Source organism: Schistocerca gregaria, chromosome 2, assembly GCF_023897955.1.
Source record: "Schistocerca gregaria isolate iqSchGreg1 chromosome 2, iqSchGreg1.2, whole genome shotgun sequence".
Taxonomy (NCBI): domain Eukaryota; kingdom Metazoa; phylum Arthropoda; class Insecta; order Orthoptera; family Acrididae; genus Schistocerca; species Schistocerca gregaria.
Genome location: NC_064921.1, coordinates 846,507,710 through 846,521,998, shown reverse-complemented (window position 1 = coordinate 846,521,998; position 14,289 = coordinate 846,507,710). Strand labels below are relative to the sequence as shown.

The 14,289-nt window shown below is 43.1% G+C and overlaps 1 non-coding gene across 1 annotated transcript; it reads right to left on the bottom strand.

The window, feature by feature from the left end:
* Nucleotides 1–445: 445 nt before the first annotated feature.
* Nucleotides 446–518, bottom strand: Trnaa-cgc (transfer RNA alanine (anticodon CGC)). Its single transcript has one exon. It is a non-coding gene; the product is annotated as a tRNA-Ala (tRNA).
* Nucleotides 519–14,289: the final 13,771 nt, after the last annotated feature.

Below are 14,289 nucleotides of genomic sequence, written 5' to 3'. Positions count from 1 at the left end.
GATGGCCCAGGTAGGCCACTTTTGGCCTGAAGACGGAGTGCTATCAAGACGGCCGGTATGCACCGTAAAGGGCCTCCCGGCCAATGACGCCGAACGCTCATTTCCATTACCGTAATACTTACACCGCAAACCTAAGGAAATATACTTCAGAGCTCTGTTAAGAATCTTCCTGGAGGGCAAAATTGTAGTGTCAATAGGTGCTAGTGGTGGTGCTGGCCTGAGAGCTGTAGACAACTCACATGCAACATCTTTATCACAATAAAACAACGGTGGTGGTGGTGGTGGTTAGTGTTTAACGTCCCGTCGACAACGAGGTCATTAGAGACGGAGCGCAAGCTCGGGTTAGGGAAGGATTGGGAATGAAATCGGCCGTGCCCTTTCAAAGGAACCATCCCGGCATTTGCCTGAAACGATTTAGGGAAATCACGGAAAACCTAAATCAGGATGGCCGGAGACGGGATTGAACCGTCGTTCTCCAGAATGCGAGTCTAGTGTGCTAACCACTGCGCCACCTAGCTCGGTGATAAAGCAACGCCTGCAACCCAAACTCAACGGGTTTGCCCCCATATCATATTCAGACCTTCCACTCAAAATAAACCCGAGTACAAGAAGAATTCCTTTAAGCTATTACATGGCGTGTTTTATCCGAGTATACTAATATAAAGGCTTCGAAACGAAATTAATGAGTGAAACAAATGACCCTCAGAATAATGAATCCAGTGTAGAGACACACTGTTTAATCACAAGAGGAACCCAAAGTACAAAATAACTAACGCAGATTTTACAACAGTATCATGTAATTAATAGAAAACACACAGAATTACGCTTGACTTGATTCCAAGAAACTAACCGCACGATTTGGTTTTGGAGAAGACCTGTTAAAGATTGAGACGAATTCAAAATACTTACTACTGTACTTGCGATATACACCACTGGATTTAACTTGGTAATATTAATGTCGTGGGCACTCCCAACAAGTCCCCGAGCCGCTACGACATACAAGAGCTATTTATTCTACAGGCGCTCCCTTCACTCAAACCGAGCAAAATCAGTACCGACCCAATGCAGCGTCTCAGCCGATGTTTCCTCGCTGTTCACTCGACATGGAGGGCAGTAGGGATGGCAAGAAATCACGTATCTGTTACTAATCAAAGTGATTGAGAAATCACATTTCTCACAATAACTACTTCACCAACAAGTTTAAATTTCATAGAGTGGGTATACGTCAGCCTTGTTTGATGTTAAGTTGAATAGTTCGTTAGTTAGTTAGTTGGTTGCGTGTTCCATTGATCAATTGCACGGTACGGTAGCCGTTATGATGTGGACCGTGTCAAGTGCACAAGAAATGCACATATGAAACAAGATTTTTTAATATGTATATACATTACAAAACAAAGTTAAGGATTAACACCTGTCCGCCATTTTATCTGTAGTCAAGGCTGTCGTCTGCTGTTTCACCCCCCCCCCCCCCCCAATCCCCTTGGAAATTAACTTTGACTAATTTCAAATAGCTCATGCTAGCTCTATTTTTTTCTCAAAAAATCAGTAAACAGCGGTGATTTCTGTGGACACTGACAGCAACAAGGAAAGTTTTAGTCGAAATGGATAAACTTTTCGATGTAGGTAAAGTTGCAAGACGATTGAAAATTTTCGTTCACGCACGATAACTTCTTGTCGCCTGCAAAACGAACATAAATCGAAGCAAAATGATCAAAAATGGTTCAAATCGCTCTGAGCTCTATGCGACTTAATTTCTGAGGTCATCAGTCCCCTAGACTTTGAACTACTTAACCTAACTAACCTAAGGACATCACACACGTACATACCCGAGGCTGGATTCGAACCTGCGACCGTAGCAGCAGCGCAGTTCCGGACTGAAGCGCCTAGAACCGCTCGGCCACAGCGGCCGGCGAAGCAAAATGAGCAGGTTCCACTTGAATATAATGGAGGAAACTTCAAAATGCGTTCTGCTCAGGTAATTGAAATGGTATTTTTACTTTTACGAAAATCTGTAAACTATTAAATTACTGACTTACTATGTGCTACTGTGACTCATTAAGAATATTGTTTCTTTGTTTTGCTTTAGAGCGTAAAAACAACTGGGGTCATACGCGCGCAAGTCAAAAGTGCAGAACACGAAGGCAGAGAGGAGTCAGAAAACGACTATACGTCAGTCCCAACTGACAGAAGAGAAGACAGCGAAAAACAGGGACATGTAGAACGGGCTAAAAAAGACACCATTCAGAAACGGAGGTCCAAGACTAGAAATTAAATGGCCTTCACCATATTGCTTTGGCGGATAAAAAAGTACAACGCGGTCGACAGCCTGCGCTCGTTATTTGCTAAAACGGCCGATAATCCAGAAGGCAAACCCAAGCAGGAACGTAAACGGTTAAAAAAATGATCATTCCGTCAGGAAGTGGTGGGCAGTTAAAACCTGGGCGCAATGTGTACGAAGTGGTGGGTTAGCGCCACTTATTACATGGCGACGGCTAAAAAGGCAGTGCCCAATACGCAGCCTAGTTTAAAATGACCTCCCGGCGGGAGGGCCGAGAGGAGGTCGTCAAGTCGCTGGGAGAGGCTCAATAAGCCTGAGTTTATTCCCGTGAAGGGAGGATCATTGGCGATGCCAAAGGGACACCAACTCCTGACAGACGGCAACACAGAGACCATGGGAGGGGATAAAAGAACGAGTCGCCAGCGTTAACAGCAGCGTTAGCAGCCTCGTTTCCCAGTAGACCGACTTGATCACGAACCCACGTTAACAACACAGTGGCTCAACCAAGAGTGAGCAAATGACAGTTTTCCTGGACTAAGGGATGGGCGGTGTACAGCGCACACAGACTTTGAAGGACCAAACTATCGAAAGTTCGCTTTCTGGACCTTGTTTGTGCGATTTCATCTTTTTTCCTTTTTTGTAAATGTTATGGAAAATGAACGACAAACTGGCATTGCCTTCAACAAAAGGTGCATCACATCATTTTTGTCGTACGTTTAGTTCTCTTTAAAACGATTTGAGCAAATGTAGCTCGTTGTTCGATACACTTTTGTCCTGTTTCATATTTACTGCCCATCTCCACGTTAGGTGGAGTTGAACGCTAAACGCTAAACAGTCTTTAGGCATGTTTAATTTATATCTCGCTAAACAAACTGCAAAGAAAAATTAATCGCCTCACCAAACAAAGCAGTTCGCTTTCCAGACAGACGAACGATAGCAGGTGAATAAGATAGCCGACCAGTTGCATTAAATGATGCTGTTCAGTTAACCTTAACCATTGTTTAAACGGATTTGAACCAGTCTTCTTCAGAAGGACAAGAAACACTCTTGACATTAACGAACAGTCAGTTGGTAAAGCGATCCAACACCGTGACATGAGATGTGTCGGCAAAGATCTGTACGTCTAGTTTAAAAAGTTAGAGCCCCTAAAATCAAGAGCTTGTCACATCAGTAAAATCAATCACATAAAATTCCGGACCACGTTAAGTACTACATGCCGAAAGGACAGACATCACACTCTCATATGACTGACCTAACTGGGCAACGGATCCATGTTCTTCGCCGGCTGTGGTGGTCTAGCGGTTCTAGGCGCGCAGTCCGGAACCGCGCGACTGCTACGGTCGCAGGTTCGAATCCTGCCTTTGGCATGGATGTGTGTGATATCCTTAGGTTAGTTAGATTTAAGTAGTTCTAAGCTCTAGGGGACTGATGACCACAGATGTTAAGTCCCATAGTGCTCAGAGCCATGTTCTTCAGTGCGGATGCACAAATACGTCTGACCTCCAGTGGAAATCTCCCTCCTACAAGAGTGGATTTTCCTCCTTCCCCCTGAGTCTCTGCACCCCCTGCTCGACTGTTTTTCCCTCCCAAGTCCGTCCCTTCCCGGCTCCCTTCAGCGCCCCCCTCCCCCCGCCCTTATCACCCCTCTTCCCCCTCTAGCACCGCCCCTCCCCCCTCTCTCTCGTCTCCATCCCCCTGTCAGATCCTCTCACTCTGCTCATCGTCGTCGGTGTGCTAAGTCAGTGTTGTGTTTGGTGCTGTTCTCTCGTGAAGTCAAGAGCTGAGATTTCAATTGTGTGCTGGACTTCTACATAGTGTTGCTGTCAGTGATTGTTACGTGCTACGCCGCCCATCGCTACTTTTATGCTCCGGCTGTATTTCACCTTGTGTTTCTTTTAATCGTCAGAGTCTGTGGTCTTTTGCTTACAGTTTTAAGATTTTTATCACCATTTTTACAGTCAGCCCCTTTTTTACGCCATCTTCCATTATGTTTCCCCTTTTGTATGTCTGTTTCACTGTATTTCCTTCTTTATGTTGTTTTAAATGTCTCCGTATTCTGTACTTCCTGTCTGTCTCTCGGCTGAAGAGTGGCGCCTGTGCTGCTGTGAGCCCGCCCTATGTGGGGAATTGAGATGCAGAAAAGAAAAAAAAACTGTGGAAATCTCAGAGAGCGCACATTCAGGAAATGGACGGTGGCTGCAGACAAGTGGCGCTCGATGGGAGTGTGGATCGGCCATGAGGCGAGGCGAGATAGTCCGTGCAGTTGCGATAACACTGGGTGAGGCAGTGGTTAATGCACCTGCCCAGTAAACATGAGGTCCCGGGTTCGAACCCCAGTCCGGTACATAGTTTCAGTCGTCGCCGCTGATTCCGAGTAGTGTCCCAATGCAGCTGACAGCAGTGATCCCCTCCCCTCTATTTCCTTTCCTTTCAATTTAAGTATAATGTATAACAACTCCAGAATCTGCGTGGTAGTTGTTATTTCGGACATGTCCGAAAGAACAGACACCAGACACTCATATAAGCTATTTGGCACGCACCTCCGCAACAGACACCATTTGGAAGGCTACGCATCGCGCCGCCACCTTTCGGAACTTCGTGAAACTGGGGCTGAAGCGGGAATGTCCCACTATGTCCCACAACGAATTCCTCATTTTTCAACCGAAACTGACCGAGAGAAAAAGGTATTGCAATACTTATTGAACGTTCCTGGTAATACCACTAACAGACCTTCCTTTCCCGTTCCACTTGCAAATGGCGCGTGGGAACGGTTGTCGCAAGCATCTGTATTATCTCTAATTTATCATATTTTCTCGTCGTGGTCATTTCACGAGATGTATGTGTAAAGAAGCAATATGTCGTCCTACTCTTCCCGGAAAGTATTCTCTCGAAATTACAATGCTGAACCTCTCCATAACGTACGAAGCCTCTCTTGTAGCGTGTGTGACTGGAGTTTGTTGAGCGTCGATCAAACGATCCCATGACGCAGTGCGCCACTCTTCGTTTAATCTCCTCTATCGCTTCTTTCAGTCTCACCTGATACGGCTCCCAGACTAATCAACACTGCTCAAGAATAGATCGAACGAGCAACTTGTAAGCAACCTCTTTTGTGTATGAGTTACATTTGCTTACGTTCTTCCTATGAATGTGAGCCTGACGTCTGCTTTTCCTACTGACAGTTTTATCATCAAGACAAAAACAGGTATCTACCACTGCCAGAGTTAAATGGAGAAGAGCCTAAGGTAGGACGAGGAGCAGGAAATGTGCAGCACACTTCATCTACATCTACATTTATACCCCGCAAGCCACCCAACGGTGTGTGGCGGAGGGCACTTTACGTGCCACTGTCATTACCTATCTTTCCTGTTCCAGTCTCGTATGGTTCGCGGGAAGAACGACTGTCTGAAAGCCTCCGTGCGCGCTCTAATCTCTCTAATTTTACATTCGTGATCTCCTCGGGAGGTATAAGTAGGAGGAAGCAATATATTCGATACCTCATCCACAAACGCACCCTCTCGAAACCTGGTGAGCAAGCTACACCGCGATGCAGAGCGCCTCTCTTGCAGAGTCTGCCACTTGAGTTTGTTAAACATATCCGTAACGCTATCACTGTTACCAAATAGCCATGTGACGAAACGCGCTGCTCTTCTTTGGATCTTCTCTATCTCCTCCGTCAACCCGATCTGGTACGGATCCCACACTGATGAGCAATACTCAAGTATAGGTCGAACGAGTGTTTTGTAAGCCACCTCCTTTGCTGATGGACTACAATTTCTAAGGACTCTCCCAATGTATCTCAACCTGGTACCCGCCTTACCAACAATTAATTTTATATGATCATTCCACTTCAAATCGTTCCGCACGCATACTCCCAGATATTTTACAGAAGTAACTGCTACCTGTGTTTGTTCCGCTATCATATAATCATACAATAAAGGATCCTTCTTTCTATGTATTCGCAATACCTTACATTTGTCTATGTTAAGGGTCAGTTGCCACTCCCTGCACCAAGTGCCTATCCGCTGCAGATCCTCCTGCATTACCTACAATTTTCTAATGCTGCAACTTCTCTGTATACTACAGCATCATCCGCGAAAAGCCGCATGGAACTTCCGACACTATCTACTAGGTCATTTATATATATATTATGAAAAGCAATGGTCCCATAACACTCCCCTGTGGCACACCAGAGGTTACTTTAACGTCTGTAGACGTCTCTCCATTGATAACAACTAGCAGTGTTCTGTTTGCTAAAAACTCTTCATTCCAACCACACAGCTGGTCTGATATTCCGTAGGCTCTTACTTTGTTTATCAGGCGACAGAGCGGAACTGTATCGAACGCCTTCCGGAAGTCAAGAAAAATAGCATCTACCTGGGAGCCTGTATCTAATATTTTCTGGGTCTCATGAACAAATAAAGCGAGTTGGGTCTCACACGATCGCTGTTTCCGGAATCCATGTTGATTCCTACAGAGTAGATTCTGGGTTTCCAAAAACGACATGATACTCGAGCAAAAAACATGTTCTAAAATTCTACAACAGATCGACGTCAGAGACATAGGTCTATAGTTTTGCGCATCTGCTCGACGACCCTTCTTGAAGACTGGGACTATCTGTGCTCTTTTCCAATAATTTGGAACTTTCCGTTCCTCTAGAGACTTGCGGTACACGGCTGTTAGAAGGTGGGCAAGTTCTTTCGCGTACTCTGTGCAGAATCGAATTGGTATCCCGTAAGGTCCAGTGATTCCAGTTGCTTTTCTATTCCTTGGACACTTATTTCGATGCCAGCCATTTTTTCGTTTGTGCGAGGATTTAGAGAAGGAACTGCAGTGCGGTCTTCCTCTGTGAAACAGCTTTGGAAAAAGGAGTTTAGTATTTCAGCTTTACGCGTGTCATCCTCTGTTTCAATGCCATCATCATCCCAGAGTGTCTGGATATGCTGTTTCGAGCCACTTACTAATTTAACGTAAGACCAGAACTTCCTAGGATTTTCTGTCAAGTCGGTACATAGAATATTACTTTCGAATCCACTGAACGCTTCACGCATAGCCATCCTTACGCTACCTTTGACATCGTTTACCTTCTGTTCGTCTGAGCGGTTTTGGCTGCGTTTAAACTTGGAGTGAAGCTCTCTTTGCTTTCGCAGTAGATTCCTAACTTTGTTGTTGTACCACGGTGGGTTTTTCCCGTCCCTCACAGTTTTACTAGGCACGTACCTGTCTAAAACGCATTTCACGATTGCCTTGAACTTTTTCCATAAACACTCAACATTGTCAGTGTCGGAACAGAAATTATCGTTTTGATCTGTAGGTAGTCTGAAATGTGCCTTCTATTACTCTTGCTAAACAGATAAACCTTCCTCCCTCTTTTTATATTCCTATTAACTTCCATATTCAGGGATGCTGCAACGGCCTTATGATCTCTGATTTCCTGTTCTGCACTTACAGAGTCGAAAAGTTCGGGTCTGTTTGTTATCAGTAGGTCCAAGATGTTATCTCGACGAGTCGGTTCTCTGTTTAATTGCTCGAGGTAATTTTCGGATAGTGCAGTCAGTATAATGTCACTCGATGCTCTGTACCTACCACCCGTCCTAAACATCTGAGTGTCCGTCGATATCTGGTAAATTGAAATCTCCACCAAAGACTATAACATGCTGAGAAAATTTATGTGAAATGTATTCCAAATGTTCTCTCAGTTGTTCTGCCACTAATGCTGCTGAGTCGGGAGGTCGGTAAAAGGAGCCAATTATTAACCTAGCTCGGTTGTTGAGTGTAACCTCCACCCATAATAATTTATAGGAACTATCCACTTCTACTTCATTACAGGATAAACTACTACTAACAGCGACGAACACTCCACCGCCAGTTGCATGCAATCTATCCTTTCTAAACACCGTCTGTGCCTTTGTAAAAATTTCGGCAGAATTTATCTCTGGCTTCAACCAGCTTTCAGTACCTATAACATCAACACTTCAAACGAGGTCAAGAAGCCTAGGATTGTACAAAGTGTTAGGAAGAAGAAAGTGCTGCTGCTAGGTAGTAGCCATGGGCGAGGTGTAGGCCCTCAGTTACAGGAAAGTTTAGGGGCAGCGTACCAGGCCACCAGTATCTTCAAGCCAAATGCAGGGCTAAGTCATGTGACAGAGGACCTAGGGTCTTTATGTAAGGACTTTACAAAAGAGGACCATGTAGAGATAGTGGGTGGGATGGGTAACAGTTTGGACAGGGATGGAGGATATGGCATAATGGTGACCTGGACAGGATAGATTCCCTGACTTGTAGCTGTACACTTTGTTGAGCTGTTTTGGCGTCATGATCGACCACACCTTGATGGAACTGTGACACGAATCAACGTTGGGTTAGCGATGGCCCTGAGGACAGCCAACTTTGCTCATGTTTCTCTGGTGCCCGTGTGGACTATCAACAGATGGGGTTTCACTAGGCATAGCCTACACCCAAACAGGACTGGGAAGGGAAGATTGGTGTAGCTCATTCATGAAAGTATAGGGGGTGGATATCAAGCCACACATGGTCAAATACCTGTTGTCATAGGTAGGAAAAGTAGGTCTTTTTTAGGATAAATCCAGACAAGAAGTTACTCTGCCTAAAGATTAACTCCAGCACTTTAAATAAGACTCAAACAATCACTCACAAGACAGATTTTAACACCTCATCCATCACATATACCAGATGGCACAAAGAAAGACAAAACTATTGGGAAGAGTAACATGGGGCATTTCATATACTTAACACTCCTCCATCAAACCACGCAATCAATAGAAAAATAAAATACAACTATTAAAAGTTGAGCTCCAATCTTTGAACTGCACAGTAGTCTGTATTACTGAGCACTGGTGTAGAGACACAGAAATCCAACATGTAGTATTATCATTCTATGAAAAGGTAAACTCTTACTGTAGAACTACTTCAAGGGGTGAAGGATCATGCATTTATAACAGAAAAGGAACACAGTTCAAATCAAGACATGACCTCAGGACAGTAATTGAAGACAAATACTTTGAAATTTCAGATATTGAATTAACAGGGCTAGATATCACCAAGAAATTAATCATTTTGTGTTTGTATAGATCTCCCACTGGTAGTGTGGACACTTTTTTCAATAAGTTAACAGAAGCTACAGATAAAGTCTCAAGCACAGAGGTCAACATAATTCTGTGTGGGGACATTAACATCAACACTAACATCATAAATGAATCCAGCAGCACCTTCATAAACATCCTTCAAAGTTTTGGCATGTCGCTATTGGTGAACATTGCAACAAGGGTTACCACAACGACTGCATCAGTAATTGACCATGTGGCCACAAATATGGACTGGGAAAAATGTGATGTAGCTGTAAAATATCTCGGACTAGCAGACCATCTCTGTCAAATAACAATAGTAAAGCCGGGCATCCAATCATTCCCTAAACTACGACCCCACAAACAACATCGACCAGAAATCAAAATAAAAGATTTTTCAAAAGAACTAGAAAAACAGAGATGGGATGAAGTGTATAAGGAAACCAATGTGAATATGAAATTCTCTAAAATCTCCACATTGTTTAAATTGAACTTTGAAAAAGAATTTCCAAAAGTACGCATGTCTGTATCGACATCTCACGAAACCAGATGGATAGCAGCACGTATTAAGAAGTCCTCCCAAACACGTGAACACCTCAGTTCCATGAAAAAGATTCACAATGATCCAGAATTCTTAAATTTCTATCATAGATACAAAAATATCTATAGGAAGAGGCTGATTGCTACAAAAAAACTATTTAATGGTAAAATAATATATAATGCAGAGGATAAAAGTAAAGCAGTCTGGGAAGTTATAAAGAAGGAAACGGGGAGAGGCAAACAAACGCAGAATAACATACTGCTAAGGGAGGGGGGTAAAGTAATAAATGATCCACAGCACTTAGCAAACTATGCAAACGAGCATTTTTCAAGTAATGCAGAGAAGTTACAGCAAAACTTCCCCCAAACAAATATAACACCTGCAAATAATGTTGCACTAAATACAATGATGGTACTTCCAACCACAGAGAATGAAGTCAGTAAAACAATTCAAAAACTAAAAAATGGTAAGTCAGTAAGCTTAGATGAAGTACCAGTGTGTGTACTGAAACAATGCATAGGGATTATACAAGGCCCCTTAACAAATATAATAAATGAACTCTTCACATCAGGGACATTTCCAGAACAGTTAAAACAGGCAAGGGTTATAGTTTTGCTTAAGAAAGGTAATGCAGAAGACATAGAAAATTACTAGCCTATTTCCCTGCTGTCAGCATTCTCAAAAATAATAGAAGCAATCATGAAAGACAGATTAATGAATTAATAATAATATTTTGCTGCAGAGTGAAAATCTCAGTCTATATTCATGAATGACCCAAATAAATACAATCATTTAAGCAAATCACAGTTTGGTTTCCGAAATGGCAAAAATACAGAGTCAGCCATAGTAGAATTCACAAAAATTGTACTTGATGGTCTTGATAAAGATGAGTGTGTCACAGGCATATTTATGGATCTTTATAAGGCGTCAACCACAAGAATCTATTAAATAATTTAGAAGCATTAGGAATAAGAGGGGTAGCTAACTACTGGTTTCGATCATATATAACAGATAGGGTACAAAGAGTAGAGATAACATGTACTTTAATTTGATTCAAACATTTACTAAAATAATTATCAGGACCAAAATACATTAATATAGGAGTTCTGTAAGGTAGCGCATTAGGACCAGTACTGTTCCTATTATAGATCAATGACTTACCCTGTAGTGGTGAAAAAATCCTCTTAGATGATGACAGCAATATTATAGTCACTTAGAAAACAAGAGAACTTCTTGCTGAGAAGAAAATGAAGTTCTTAAGGAAGTTTATGATTGGTCAATAAGTAATAAAGTAACATTGAACAGAAAGAAAACTAATGTCACGGATTTCAGTTTGAAGAGGAGAAATGTCAATGTTAAATTAAATGTAGATGGCACCTCTATAGACTGTGTGACAAATGCAAAATTTCTAGGAATGAATATTGATTCTCAGTTGAAATGGTGTGAACACACAAAGGTACTTGCAAACAGAATGCCAGCAGCATGTTATGCCCTTAGAATCCTATCATCAGTGTGTAACATGCAGTGTCTTCTAGTTACATGTTATTCATATGTACACTCAATTCTTAGCTACGGAATTCTTTTTTGGGGAACAAATGCATAAAATATGAACACAGTTTTCAAAATCCAGAAAAGAGCCATAAGAATAATAACCAAAAATACTAGTCCAGCTCATTGTAAAGATCTGTTCAGAACACTGGGGATGGTAACTGCTCTATGTGAATACATTTACCAGTCAGTTGTACACATCAAAAATAACATTGGTAATTACTGCACAAACAGCTCTGGCCATTACCATGCAACAAGAGATAGACTCAACTTACATTTACCAAGAAAAAATAAACAGAAAACTCAAAACAGCATTTTCTACCAAGGAATAAAACTGTACAATAAATTACCAAAAGAGATGAAAGAAATTGCCAAAATACTTTTATTTAAAAATGCAGCTAAAAAGTACCTGTTATACAATACTTTTTATACATTGAACGATTACTTAGTTAAAACAGATTTGGGGTTTGATATACAATGCTATACAAATAAATTATAATAATGATTACAAAGCTGGCCGGTGTGGCCGTGCGGTTATAAGTGCTTCAAAAAATGGTTCAAATGGCTCTGAGCACTATGGGACTTAACATCCGTGGTCATCAGTCCCTTAGAACTTAGAACTACTTAAACCTAACTAACCTAAGGACATCACACACATCCATGCCCGAGGCAGGATTCGAACCTGCTACCATAGCAATTGCGCGGTTCAGAACTGAGCACCTAGAACCGCTAGACCACCGCGGCCGGCTAAACGCTCAGTTTGGAACTGTGTGACCGCTACGGTCTCAGGTTCGAATCCTGCCTCGGGCATGGATGTGTGTGATGTCCTTAGGTTAGTTAGGTTTAAGTAGTTCTAAGTTCTAGGGGACTGATGACCTCAGAAGTTAAGTCCCATAGTGCACAGAACCATTTGAACCATTTTTTTTATTACAAAATAAACAACATTACACACAACACCTTCACTTATGTGTTTTTCCTTCTTTTTTCCATTCTAGGAAGTCTTACTCCGGAAGCTATGCATAGCACAATACTAGCACCTCTTTTTGATCTCAACATATCACTCATTATGGAGGGACGCTGACTCAATTTTTCAGGATAGCAAATGGGAAGTTGCTTTAGAAAAAATGCCTCAGAGATCACCAGTGTGTGTGTTTGTATGTGTGTGTGTGTGTGTGTGTGTGTGTGTGTGTGTGTGTGTGTGTGTGTGTGTGTATGTATGTGTGTGTGTTGTGAGTGAAGTGTTAAAATGTGAGTATAGTGTGTGCAGTGACTGATAGTCAGATATGAGTGAACAATGTGGCATTACATTATTTAATAAGTTATTTGTAAAAGAATTATTCTATATCAGGAATAAATCTAATGATTGTCTCTAACTAGAAGTCTGTAATTATATGTGTATATGAATTAGCTTGTTTTAAATTCATCTAAATTTGTAAATAGTTTAACATGTCCTGTATCCTTGTAAAAAGAGATTTACAGATGAATAAAGTTGCTACTACTACTATTATTATTATTATTTGTTTCATGTGGTCATTCCACTTAAAGTCGCTCTGCAATACTAACACACAGCAAAAAATTTAGTCGTTTGGGACGGCTTTAACAAGGTGGGAATGAGAATTTCATTATTCACTCAGAGCTCAGGCACTTCTCTGCGCAGCCCGCAACACAACCCTTATGCCGGACCAGGACTCGAACCCGAGACCTTGTCTTTGGCGGGGAATGTTTTCTGGAATTAGCTATCTATCTATACATGGTTCATGGGAGGCCCCCACACTGCTTCGATTCTACTTGTACTTCTCTACTACTTCTCAACTTATTCGCAATACGGTTAAGGCCATTCAGTCCTTGTGGATTAATAAAGGAATACGCGTCTGCGACTCTTCACCTTTGCGGCTCTTCACAAATTCTTCCCATCTGCGACTCCAGTCGCCTGGATGGCTACACGCTGTCTGTGACTACTAATCTGAGTCGTACGCGTCTGGGGCTGTGCATCTGTCTTTTACCTATGTCTGTGACTTTATGTGTCTAGGATTATGCATCTGGAAATGCTGGGTGTTCGTACTCTTCACGTCTGGCAAGCAGCTCTGTTGGAACTATACATTGCGCGACCCAGAGTCTACGCTGAACATCCACGAGTCTACGCTTCGCATCCACGAGGGTACGCTTCGCATCCACGAGTCTATGCCGCGCATCCACGAGTCTACGCTTCGCATCCACGAGTCTACGCTTCGCATCCACGAGTCTGCTCTGCATGTCCACGATTCTACAGCACGCTACGCGTCTGCGACTACACTACACGTCCAGGAGTCTACGCTGTGCGTCCACGAGTCTGCGATTTGCCTCGGCCGAGTTAAGCTCTGGCTTGGCCCGTCTCTGGTCCTCCTAGGACAGGCCGCGCCACGCGTCGGCCTGACGGGCCCTGTATCCTGCTGGGGCCTGCCGACCTTTTAAGGTTTTGCTGCCGGCCTTTTCAGGCCGTGCGCAGGTCACGTTGCAGGTTCAGAGCTTCGGGAAGTCGAGGCCGCAGGCGAGTGGACGTACGGTGTGGACGAGTGGGCGCACGGAGTCTGCAAGCGGAAGCGCAGCATGGCTGCCACGCCTCTGCGATTCTACGCATCCGTGACTCTGCTTCGCAACGGCGTTTCTTCGCTACGCATCGGTCACACTACACAGGAGCGACTCAACCCACTCCACTTACTCTATGCGTCTGCCACGCACCGCTAACCCTGAGGACGACGCCTCTGCATGACAGCTCATCGTGGTCCCTCAGTTCCGACCAGGGTTTTCGGGAGGTTTCCCCTGGTTGTAAGGCGAATGCCGGAACTGCTTACCCCCTCCCA